This window comes from Porites lutea, chromosome 1, assembly GCF_958299795.1.
Source record: "Porites lutea chromosome 1, jaPorLute2.1, whole genome shotgun sequence".
In the NCBI taxonomy this organism is placed as follows: domain Eukaryota; kingdom Metazoa; phylum Cnidaria; class Anthozoa; order Scleractinia; family Poritidae; genus Porites; species Porites lutea.
In genome coordinates, this window is record NC_133201.1 from 36,167,493 (window position 1) to 36,179,992 (window position 12,500).

The following is a 12,500-nucleotide window of genomic DNA, read 5'->3' on the forward strand; positions in this document are numbered from 1 at the left end:
AATTCAAAATACTGAATTGAAAATATACAAAGTTAGTAAAGATGCTTAAAACAAATTAGTTAACTGGGATTCATATTAAGTGTAAAACAAATATAACATCATCATTGCCGAAAGGACTTGCACTAGATGTGGAAGTTTCAGAAAAGTTTGGAGGTGACAAGACTGTTGAAGAAGCACGTGTGGTGGTGGCAGGGCTCAGTTGGGAGAGTGGTGGTCTGCTGAGTGGGAGGTCACAAGTTCAAACCCCTGCCAGATCAACACTCAGGGTCTTTAAATAACTGAAAAGAAAATGCTATCGTTGTAATGACATCTGCAAACAGTAAGACTTTCATGTCTTCTCGGATAAGGATAAAAAACCATACAAATGTAGGTCCCGTCCTACAGCTCTTTTACTTATGTGGTCCTTGTGGGACGTAAAAGAACCCACACCAAGTGCTGTGTAAAAAGAGTAGGGGACGTAGACCCTGGTGGTGTGGCCTTCACACATGGGTTGGGTGGGTACAGTAAGCTCCTAAAAGATATTAATGGACTGAGAGTAGCTGAAGTGGCCCCTTTGTATGCTAACGTCTGACCTTACTGTTAACATGTTAATATAATAATATTGTAAAGAAGGCACGTCTGTTTTTTTATCTATGACTCCTTCCTTCCTTGACACTTTTGTTTGTCCTTACACCCTCCACATTTCCAGGTAGCCTTTGCATTGTATTGCATTCCTGTATATCTCAATCAACACAAATGGAAATATTTCCCACTCTAACAAGAAGCACTGGGCATTGCACTAATTTGACTGTTGAGTTTGGTTCTGATTGGCAAATGCAAATAATGGTCAGAAATTAACGCATCTTGTTTTTGGTTTCCTACCTGTGCAGATCACTTAGCATAACTGTGGCAGTCTGCTACAATGTGGAGAATGCCATGTTTCGGAAATTTTAACAGACTCTACAGCCAGTCATGAAAAGTGAAATTTAACATACATGTAAGGGCAAGCCTATTGCTGCGGGTGATAACTGCCTTATCTTGCTGAATATGAGAGTAACAGATGCCATTAATATCGGGTGCTAGTGATAAAGTACACTTGTGTACCAGTCCCCAAGATTCTTTGGCAGGATGCAAATCCTCCAGAAGCCCTCCAATTTTTAATTTGTTATTATCAGGATTAATATGCTCCATCACAATGTGGGCCGCCTTCTTTATACTGTCAGTACCACAAACAACAAAGTCACAGCACTTTCTTTTTTTTTGATAGTGAAGATCTGTTGCAGAACCTGATGGTAATAACCATAACTTCGTATCAGCCAAAACTTTTCATTAAATGGAAATGGTAAATTGAAGGTAAATTTACCTTCTCCAGGCATATGTTTTTTTTCTTTAATATACTTGTGGAAGTAACAGCCATTACAAATATTGGGCATTTCACCTCCTGACAACCTAAGCCACAGCAGTCACATGAAGTAAAAAAAAACAAAAACAGGTGTGGCATGAACATTAATTCATCAGGAAGAGCGCTCCTTGGCTTGGTGGAAAAATATTGAAAAGTGTGTAGTCCATTGGTTGTCCTTCTAGGTCTACTAAGAGACAACATGTCGCTACTGCACAAAGTATAGGTTGTGTGGTGAAAGGCATTCCACATAACTTTTAAATTTTTCATTTTCGTTTTGCATATTTTCACAGTGCATGAAATTCCCATGTTGGCGTGTCGCTGCTGATTTCTTCCCACACAGTTTCATTCTTCACGTTTCCATTCTTGAACTTGTCCTTCTCTGGCTGTAGATGTATAGTAACTGAAGTACCTCAGGTTGCAACCAGCGTGTCTTTTGTTCCTGTTCAGAAACTTCTGTTTCATTGGAACAAGGAGAGGGTCCTGAACTTGAGGTTGACCACATTTCAAATACTGGTGGGTTGAAACCTGTTAAGACTTGTGAAGAGAAATAGTAATCAGCAAGTGGTCCAAGTGTCGATGTTGAATACATTGGCTACCATAGAAATAAGTCACTTTGATCTGTGAGGGAATACCAGGAAATCGTTATGACTAATTTTGTCTAAAAATGCACAACTATTTGTTGTTTAAAAATGATCTCACCTTTGTCAACTTCATTCATGTCTTCCATGCTTCATAATGGTGGGAACAAGGCACAACATGGTAAGTTCTGTACGTCATGTACGTTTCATCAGAGATCCATTTTTTTTTAGATACAGCTGGCAGTAGTCACTCTTTTTGAATCCGGAGTAAAGAAACGCCTCGGATCAAGTTTCAAAAGTATCTGGTTTTGGATATGACCAAAGAGTCTACCTCCTTTGTGGATTGTTTGGATCAATAATTTAATATAATAAATAAACTTAAAACTAATCCAGTTTTGGATTTTACTAAAAAAATGAAACATCCGTTTTCAGATTAAAAATCCGCATTTGAATTTTAGTGAAGAAATGCACCCTAAATGTGCAAGAATGATGAAGGAGGTAGACAGCACGTTTTCACCTCATCCGAACAAAGTGAGTACCAATGATAAAAATCAGGAAGTGACTTACCAAGCAGAAACAGCATGTGTTCATCCACGCCTAAACAGACAGTTTGTTTCCCAGGGCAGGCCTCTTGTAGTGCTTTTGACCACTCTGGAGGACACCAACTCTCAGGGCTACCTTGTATTTGTCAATGTCGACATTACACATGCTTGTTTGCAATTCGTGTTCTGATCATCTGTTGTCCAAAACTGATAGCAAAAACGTTCAACCCTAAACGATTCATTTCTTCAACTTGGTTTTTCATGACGACAGCAAGAGGCATTACCACCAGGACTGTCATTCTTTTTTATTTGCTCAGTTCTTTGGTAAACTGCGGGAGCATTTGAAATATCAAACTTTTGCTGAATCTTGTAGGGAGAATTCTGAGAACATCCTTTTTTTCTGCCACAGATCGTAAGCAGCGTGGTCAGGTTTTAAAACCTTTGTGAACGACAAAGCAGAATATTATCTTCTACATACTTTTTAAAGAAATAATTGTGATCAACATCTATATTACTGTTATCATTGTTATCATGGAGGCTAAACAGATCGAGATCATAAAAACTAGTGAGTCTATCAAGATATTTTTATGTAGTAAACGGGGATTTAGGAAATCATTAAATTGGCTGTATGCATAGGGGATAATTAACCTGTGATAAGGGAACTCTTTCAATAAAAATTTGGCAAGTTTAGCATTGTTACAGACGTTCATTAAATGCAAAAACAGTACTCATCTTATCATAAAATTAGTTGTTACTCTCCAGTTCTTCTTGAGCAAGCCTGCGAAGAAAGCTTGGGTCTTTGACTGATTATTTCGCTGTAATTAACCCTGCTTACGTAAGGGGCACTGGCACCATTGCCATAAGGTTAAAGATTTTAATTATAATTGATAAATACTTCTTATTTCAATCCACTGATTAGTATTGTCACACAGTTCTTTCCCTACATTTCAAATTTAGAAACTCAATGATCTTTAAATTCTGGATAATTAAACCTAGCATTGTAAAGACAATTACGAATATTATTTTGCCTATGCACTTCTTTGATAACACGTTTTTGACACTTTCTACCCTCATTGCAAATCCCTTTGCTTCCTTTTCATTATTGGTAAATTGCATGTTAACAAGTTTCCTCCAACTGTTTCCAAAATTACGAAAGTACAAAATTCCACATTGCTCAAATGTGCTGATGAGGTTGTTTACTAACTGCCACACTGTCATTGACAAATGATCTGGCTCGTAAATAACTTTTATGAGGGATACCTCCTAAGTTATCCAACACTGTCACAAGCGATTCTTAACACTATTTATTTCGCTCACGATCTCCTTAGTTTTACAAGATCTGAACTCTCTCCCGAACTGTTACCCGAGATCCCCTTACACAGACACTCTCTCTAGACTAGGTAACAGATCCAGGTGTAAGGCACGGGTCAAACTACAGGTGCATAGTAAGATGTAGGCTTTCCCTTCCATCTTTGCTTTAACGCGGTACTTTAGGGGGCCTGCATAATCTACTCCAATGACCTGGAAAGGGGTTTCTCCCTTGGTTCGCTCTCTTGGGAGGTTGCCTGGTAGAGGGTTTGAGTAGGCCTGAGCTTAAAACCTTCAACATCCGTGGCAGGCTCTGGTGATACGTTTAGCTAGTTTCGTCAGTCGTGGCACCCAGTAGTGCTCTCGTATCTTCGCCATGGTGAGACTTACTCCCCCATGGGGCATACTAAGGTGACCATGTTCCACCAGTTTCTTTGTGTACGATTGGCTATCTGGTAGGTATACCGGATAGTGGCCCTGTATCTGGCCTCGGCACTCCAGTACACTGTCTGGGTTAGCCTGAAGATTGAGCTGCAGCCGGTCCTCTTGATAATGTTCGTCTTCTGGCTCTTTCCTGTACTTTCTTCTCCCAGAGCAGTTTAACAAGATTCAGCTCTTGAGTAGTCAATGGTCCAGTTGCCCTGGTGGTATTCTTTGTATGGACGTTGAAGGAGAACCGCTGTATCCATGCGCACACCCTGATGGCTTTCTAATAGCTGAACTTTTCAAGGAGAGCTTCTAATTCATCAGTTGAAGTTGTCGCTATTGCCCTAGCAAAGATTTTATGAGTTGCGTTAGCCTCCGAACAGCGAACTTTGTGAACGCCAGTACCATCTGGTAGTTTGGATTGTCAAGCATGAGTAACTCCTTCCGATCTACTTTGGTGACATCAACCTTTATCTCTGTGCTGCCATCTACTGCTCGCACGGCAAGCTCCACTTGCCGTGTTGTAGACCCCAGCATCATCTCAATTCGTCGAACTTCTTGTGTATGCATGCGCTTAGGAATCTTGTCCAAGAGTACTGCTGAGGCATAAGAGCTCCCGGCTCCAGTGTCGAGGAGTGCCGGACACATAACTCTCTGAACTTCTGTTCTATGATGGATTCTTTTAACGTGTGAATGGCTTTTATTTTAGACATAATTGCATCCTCGTACCTTGATATTGCTTTGATGTTATTTGATGTCATCAATTCAGTGGTCTTTTTTAGGGTGAATTTTAACGAGAGATGCTTCCCGTCTAGTTCTTGCAATTGCTTTTCCATCCTTTTGTTTCGGTTCCACAACTTAACTCACTCGTGTTAGTGGTTTAGCGTACATAGAACACAGATCCCAGACAGCAGATGCTTGCTCTTGTTCCGAGCCGCAAGGACACAAATGCCCAGTCCCAGCAAAACTTACGGATCGTTGCTCTTCTTCAAGCTGCAATAATTCCCACTATTCATATCAGAGGTGCCACTTGTGTTGGGAATGCCTCCTAAGTTATCCAACACTGTCACAAGCGATTCTTAACTTTCTATTTTTTCGCTCACGATCTCCTTAGTTTTACAAGATCTGAACTCTCTCCCAAACTGTTCCCCGAGATCCCCTTACACAGGCAACTTTCCCTATTCTGATTGGTCGTCTACACCCTTATGATTTCCGATCTAATTGTATTGTCAATCACAATTTGACCTTAAGTTCTTGATTACACGTCATTCAACACTTTGAAGCGATATGCAGTAATTGATATTATCATAAACTGACACGATTTCGACACTGCCACACTGTCATTAACAAATGATCTGGCTCGTAAATAACCTTTATGATCACTGACCTGGTCCAGGAAGTCATGTTAGTCTTTCACTTTGATGGCACATTTTCTCACTGAGTACATTTATTTCTGAACAAGAAAGAGTGGACGCACACAATAAACTAAAAATAAGAAGGGGAAAGTTTTGTATTTAGGGAATATTTTCCCTTCCACTTAAAGAGCCATTTGAGCATGTTCATACAATCAAAATACAATCAAATTTGTTTTGATTTAGCTTATACGATACGGTTGTTCTATAACACCCTCTTTGATTTTCACAATTTTTATAATCATATACAGGCTTATGCAATAGTTACTGGGGCCTAGCTGAGGGCTGGCACCGGTCATAAAATGCAACGCGTTTCTGTGTTCTCAAAGTTACATTGTTAGGGACATATTGCTAACTGAGACATATCGCTGGCTCGTTACTTTTGGGAGTGTTCGCTGAGATCTATCGCTGGTTCAGAAATTGGAAGTAGGGAGCAACAACTGTAACCATGTAAATAAAATTATTAATTCGATTAGTTTGCACACGAAATGGTTTAATGCGACTATATTTACCACTTATCAATAAATGAGATCCCTGTCTATTGCAAAATACTGTTACAGTATTCATCCTAGCGATGACAAAGCTTGGTCGCTGTTGAACTGTGTACACTACAACAAAACAAAAATCTTAACTTATTAAACTTGCATGCGCGAAACTTTGTTTGTCATTTCAATACCTTACAATTCGCACTCCCTACAGGAAACTTCGTCAAATATTGGCCGACAAATAATTAAAACTCATTAGGAGGAAGTCTATCACTGCTTTGACTTATGAAGCGACAAAACAAAATATTTTCAAATAACCTTTGTCACGCAATATTTACGTTAGCGAGATGCGCAAATTCTCAACTGTTCAAAATGCGGGATTCCCTAACATTTTGTCTTTTCACATTATTCATTAGACGTTGATGTAGAATTTTTATGTTTTTCTCCTTGGTATTCTTAGCTACTTTGGATTCTTGTTGCTAAGAAATATCTTATTATTATGTAATCGATCTGAACACGTGAGAAAAACTGTGTAATTTGACAGCCTAGGATTGGGAGTTGACTCGTGTTAATGTATCGAACCCTCATCTACTGTTCTGGAGTTTTAATTACATGTGACCTTTGCTGCAACGCAGTCATTCGTTCTAACACACTCGCCATGCGAACAAATTACTTTTTCCCTCCCCCTCCCCTTGCCCTTTGCTCTTTCCTTATTTGCATCAAACCATTGCTAAGGGCGTTTTTATGCCCTCACCTTTACTGGACATAATTGTTTATCTTTGTGATTTAGAAGTATATTGAAATAATTCAAAGAAAATTAATTATGCATTAAATAGGCTTAGGGCCAAATACTAATTCGATTAGTTTTGGAAGGGAATGGTTAATGCGACTATATTTGCCCCTTATCAATAAATGAGATCCCTGTGTATTGAAAAATATTGTTACAGTATTCATCCGAACGATGACAAAGCTTAGTCGCTGTTGAACTGTGTACACCACAACAAAACAAAAATCTTAACTTATTAAACTTGCAAGCGCGAAACTTTGTTTGTACGTTTCAATACCTTACAATTCGCACTCCCTACAGGAAACTTCGTCAAATATTGGCCGACAAATAATTAAGACTCATTACAAGAAAGTCTATCACTGCTTTAACTAATGAAAAACCAAAAAAGACTGTTTCACATAACCTTTGTCACGCAATATTTACGTTAGCGACATGCGAAAACTCTCAACTTTTCAAAATGGGGGATTCCCTAACATTTTCTCTTTTCACATTATTCACTACACCTTGTTTTCATCTCTAAAGAATATTTGCAATAAAAAAGATTTTCATGTCGCCCGACAAACGTGTTGATGAAAACGACCCTTCCACATGGGTTGCCAAGACAAAAGTGGCCCCAGTAAAATTCACGAAGTGATTCTTGTTGCTTAATATTTCAATGGTTTTTCAGCTACAGGTAGCCTCATCACTGAGCCTATATTTGGTGCAACATTCCAATTTAATTTCGTTATCTGGTCAATCCAGTCTACAATTGCCTCTCTACTTACGTGTGTTACGCTTGCAATTAAGGCTCCTCTGTCTCTTTGAAACTTTGAATCCAAAAAGTATAAACTTCTGTTACTGTCACACATCAGGAGCATTGTGTTCTTTGAGCTCTCTGTGGCAATGTATTGAGCCACTCTGCCAGTAACCACTTTTGAGCACGAAATAAATCATTTTGCTGGCCAAAGTGTATCAGAGCACAATCTCCTGCCGCATACATTCACGTTCTCATCGTTATGGTCAAAAAGGCATCGTGCAGGTCATTCCCAGGTGTCATTGCCACTCAAGAACCTCTGTTATGCAATACAGAAGAGTAATAATCGTCTACAAAAGTATTATAACCAAGCCTGTAATATGGTTGTAGTAATTTCAGGACAACATGTTTTGCAAGCCCCTTGGAGTCAGCTGCACTCTCTTCTCCCATGGTAACAGAAGTGTTCAATACATAACCATAATACTAAACTCAGAGTAAACTTTTTTAGCTTAAACCTAGCAGGTTTGTCCTTCATGAATTGTCTCCGAGAAAGACGTCTATTGAAATTTATAGGTGTTACATCAACAGGCGGGTTGCAGCTTGGAGAATAGACATGACAAAATCGGCTGATAACTAGATCCAGAAAAGGCTGTATCTTGCCAAACTTGTCGTAACCCTTATGGCCTCTAGTGACAAGTGTTGTCAACAAAATTTAAGTATCTGAGAATTAGTGTAAACCTGACACTTCCAGCTTCTCAAGGTCGTTTACCATGACGTAGGTGTTGTCTGTGCCTTTGATGAAGTCTAGATCAGCAGCAATTTTGGATTGCTTGGGCCAAACCCAAGAAACTATTTGTTGTGAACAGGAGTTAATTTCAAGGCCAACAGATAAGTGTTGACTGCTTGATTATCTCTAGACCTGGACACACTCAAGTCCTGATCACATTCATTGTTTACTGCTAAATCAAAGTGCTTTTACGCATATTGGCAGCTAAATCAAACTTGGGTAACTATGGAAGCGAATTCATGTGGTTTTGTTCTAGTAAACACCCTAATTCGATTGAAAGCTTGAAGCATTATTACACCTACTCAAGTAAATCCTGGCTGGCTATGTTTGACTAATCATCCCATCTTACACAAAAATGCTACCAGTGAAAAGGGTGTAGCTTATACGCTATTCTGATCAGAAACACATCTAATTATTTGCTTTACATGATGCACATTTTTGCATGGTTGCCTTTATTAGAGGAATCATAATTGATCCAATTGTTTCAAGAAGTCAAGTTCATTGCACTAAGTGTCACGTTTTCATTCCTTTCACTACACTGCCCCCCCCCCCCCCCCCCGAAAGGGCATGTCCTGATGCCATGTAACAGAGAAACAAAAAACTACTGGATTCTTAAGCAAAATAGAAATCATTGGGTGTACAGCTACAAAAACAATAAATTATTCACTCTGATGGCAGCTAAATCAAGAAAATTAGTTAAAGCTCATTTACAAATTATGAAACAGACCAAGCAAGAGTGCGAACTTCTTTTCTTGGCCTGTCTACGACGTGGTGAGGCACTACTCCAATTACTGGATCTGGAGCCTTAGCTCTGCCTCTGTAGGGTCCTCTTCATCAGTTCCTGTTAACTTCTTGTTCCCATCAGCTATGGTCTCATCTGCATACATGAGATCAGTCTTCTCCCGAACATGGCAAAGGGGTAGATGAGGCTTCTGCACTGTTGAACTGGAAGGCTGACCAGTGAGCTGAGCAGTTTGCTGGTCTAACGACTCTCCACACAGCTTTAGTCGATTGAAATGCACTACTTGCCTTTTTCTCCAGTTGTCCACTTCCTTGATCTGGTAGGTTACATCACTGATTTTCTTTACTACCACATGTGGACCATGCCATGGCAAATGCAACTTCTGTGGTTCTTTGCGTACTCAGTGGCTGCTTATGGCAGATGAGGCTCACAACCATGCATAACATCCAAGAGTAATGTCACTTCGTGTCCAATTCAAGTCATGTGTTGTGTACTGGGTAAAGGAATGAACACTGGACTGATATGCCATCATAACCATGGGCAGGTGAACATCCCAGTCACGCTGGTGCTCAGCGACATGTTTTGCCAGCATGTCATGTACCTTATAGTTCATATGGTCAACCATGCCATCATTTTGTGGGTGGTAAGGTGTTCTAATTTTCTTGATATCTAAGACGTGCAACACCATTTCATTGCATCCAGGCACAACCACGGTCTCGGCTAAACTTATCGCAAAAACTTTGTTGCCACCACTCTTAGCTAGAAGGTTAACAATTTTGCCCCCAATACCTGGTGACTTAGCGTCAAAATCAATTTTGCAACCATGTTTTCCTAAGAAATCTATACCTAGTAAACATTCCTGGGTAACATCTGCAGCGACTAACCCTGAATGAACAACATTCACCCCATCAATGCAAATTTCCTGGTCACATTTCCCCTAATATCCAAAGGTTGGCCACTCACAAACTACACTTAACTTAACATTTTTAGGGGACCTGTCAAGCACATGCTGATGCAGAAGAGTCACTGCCGACCCAGTGTCGACCAACATGTCAATAGGTTGTCCTGCCACTAGCGCTGCTACATACACAGCAGTGTCACAAGAAACTCTATGAATTCTTTAAATTCTTTTTAGGTCTTTCTAGCAACCAGCTAAGGTTTGCGACATTCTTAAGGACGGCGTTTTGTCAGTGCTGGGAGAGTTTAAGAGGACGAACTTATACATGCACCAAAATAAATAAATTAGTGCATTAACTAATAATTAAACATGTGCTGGAAAGCATTGGCATTTATGAACAGTCCCCTCCTTTGGTACGTAGCGAAAGATTCAAGTAAACAGCAAGGAATTTTAAATAAGTATTTGAATAAAGTTCTATAGACAAGAACAATAACTGCTTATTTGCATTACTATTTACTTAGATGGTGTTGCAAACAACGAAATAACTAGTGATAATTAAATACAAAGAGAAGTAAACATTAAAATTAAAAAGATTATTTATTGTAGACCAAAGTAGCCTTTGGAATAATAGTGCAAGGAAACTTGTTCAGCCTCATTCTTCGAAACTGTAAAGGCTAGGGGAGATTTTGAACAGAGTCATTTTACATGCTGGATATTTGTTGAAAGGTCAGGCTTGCTGGCAACTCCCTCTTGTGTAAATCTGGCATTCTATTAGCCAAGGCATCAACCATATCGCCAAACCAAAGTTCCTCATCCACAGACCATCTTGATTTAAATATCGTGCCTTTTCATGCATTTACCTGGCTGCTTAGTGACTTAACCGTCCAGTCATTTTTCCAGTTGTGAAACTGTAAGTAAAATATAGGAAAATTGCCTGCAGCTATCAGCTGCTGATACCCTGGGTGCTAGAGATTTTTCATGGGCGGATTCCGCCAGGTTTCGTTAAGTCTTAATAGTGACTTGCACAAGAAGTTTTTTTCTCGTGCTTTGCTGCTTGTGGTTTCAGGCTGCGGTTTAAGAGGAGGGTAACAGTATTTTTTTATCTTCGTTTTGCAAATGACTTTGTAACCTGGTAGTTGATGTTGTATCTTTCATTAATAGGTATGATGTTACTGGTATGTTGAGAGTCTCACTGATTGGCTCATATGCGAGATACACCAACATTCCAAAGTATCACGTGTCTTTGTTGCCGTTTAGATGCGGGATGATCTCACACACGTAAATCCACCTACAATAGATTGTTCTGATTGGAACATAAATGAAATATCTCCTGGAAACAGTCCTTAATCTTCGGTCACAATTTCTGTTTCTTTCAAGAAAAATAAGTTGTGTGACGGTATTGTTGTACGTAGGGTAGTTTTGATGTGTGTTGCATGTAAGGTGATGTCGGTTATGTGCAAGCTGAGGTAGTAGAGGGTGAATCAGTTAATAGGGCGTCAAAATGATAGAGCATGCAGATGGTATACATGAAGGCATACATGAGGTGGTTATATTTTCCAAGTGTATATTCGAGTTGAACAAGTAAATAATCCCAAGGAAATACTACCTCATTTGGTCTCGTGGAAGCTTTGGTCTCCCCTTAGACGAAACACTAGATATCTGTGTTGTCTGCACTGGTGTATGAACACTGGTGAGGTAGAACCGACATACTACAAATTCTATTTATTACAAGTTGCCAAATAACCATTGTATTGTGTGCTGGGTGGTCATGACGATGGAGGTATTGGTTGTGGTATGGGCAAGGGTAAAGTAAGGTAATGGAGGATAAATGATGAGGTTCTGGGATGGTGAATGAAATGATGACGAGTGTGTCATTGTTGGAGTAAAAGATATGCCAGAAAGCGTGCGTCTTGGGGTTGGCTGTATTTATCCTTCCTTGGATGGCCATAGTTTGATACCTTGTTTCTTTTTTAGAAAATACATTGTCTGTGGTAACTGTTTAGTATTCATTTCCAATCTCACAAAAACACTGTCAGGATGATGTACCAAGTGAAGGTGTCCATTCTTATCGATCATTTCTCTGCATCCAAATTGAACCTTGCAATGTTTTTCTTTCCAAATCCTTTCGTCTCCGAATGTGCATAGTGGCTATGTACTGCAGTTAAAGGAAGGATTTATAATCCTTAATTTAGATGAAGTACAGAACATGTTCCAGGCACTTTATGTATTATATCTATGACAGGTTGATGTACTAGTTGAAGTTTTCCATTCTCATCAATTATTTGCCTTTATTAACAATTAAACCAGGCAATGTTTTTTTACTTCAAATGTTTTCTTCAAATGTGCATTCCAGCTTACATACTGCAGTAGAAGAAAGGATTTCTTATCTTTTATCATGTCTAGTGTTACCCAGATAACTGT

The 12,500-nt window shown here is 39.4% G+C and overlaps 1 pseudogene; it reads right to left on the bottom strand.

Annotated features, from left to right (window-relative positions):
- Nucleotides 1-9,227: 9,227 nt before the first annotated feature.
- The window catches only part of LOC140928958 (uncharacterized), a 32,418-nt pseudogene continuing 29,145 nt past the window's right edge, over nt 9,228-12,500 (bottom strand).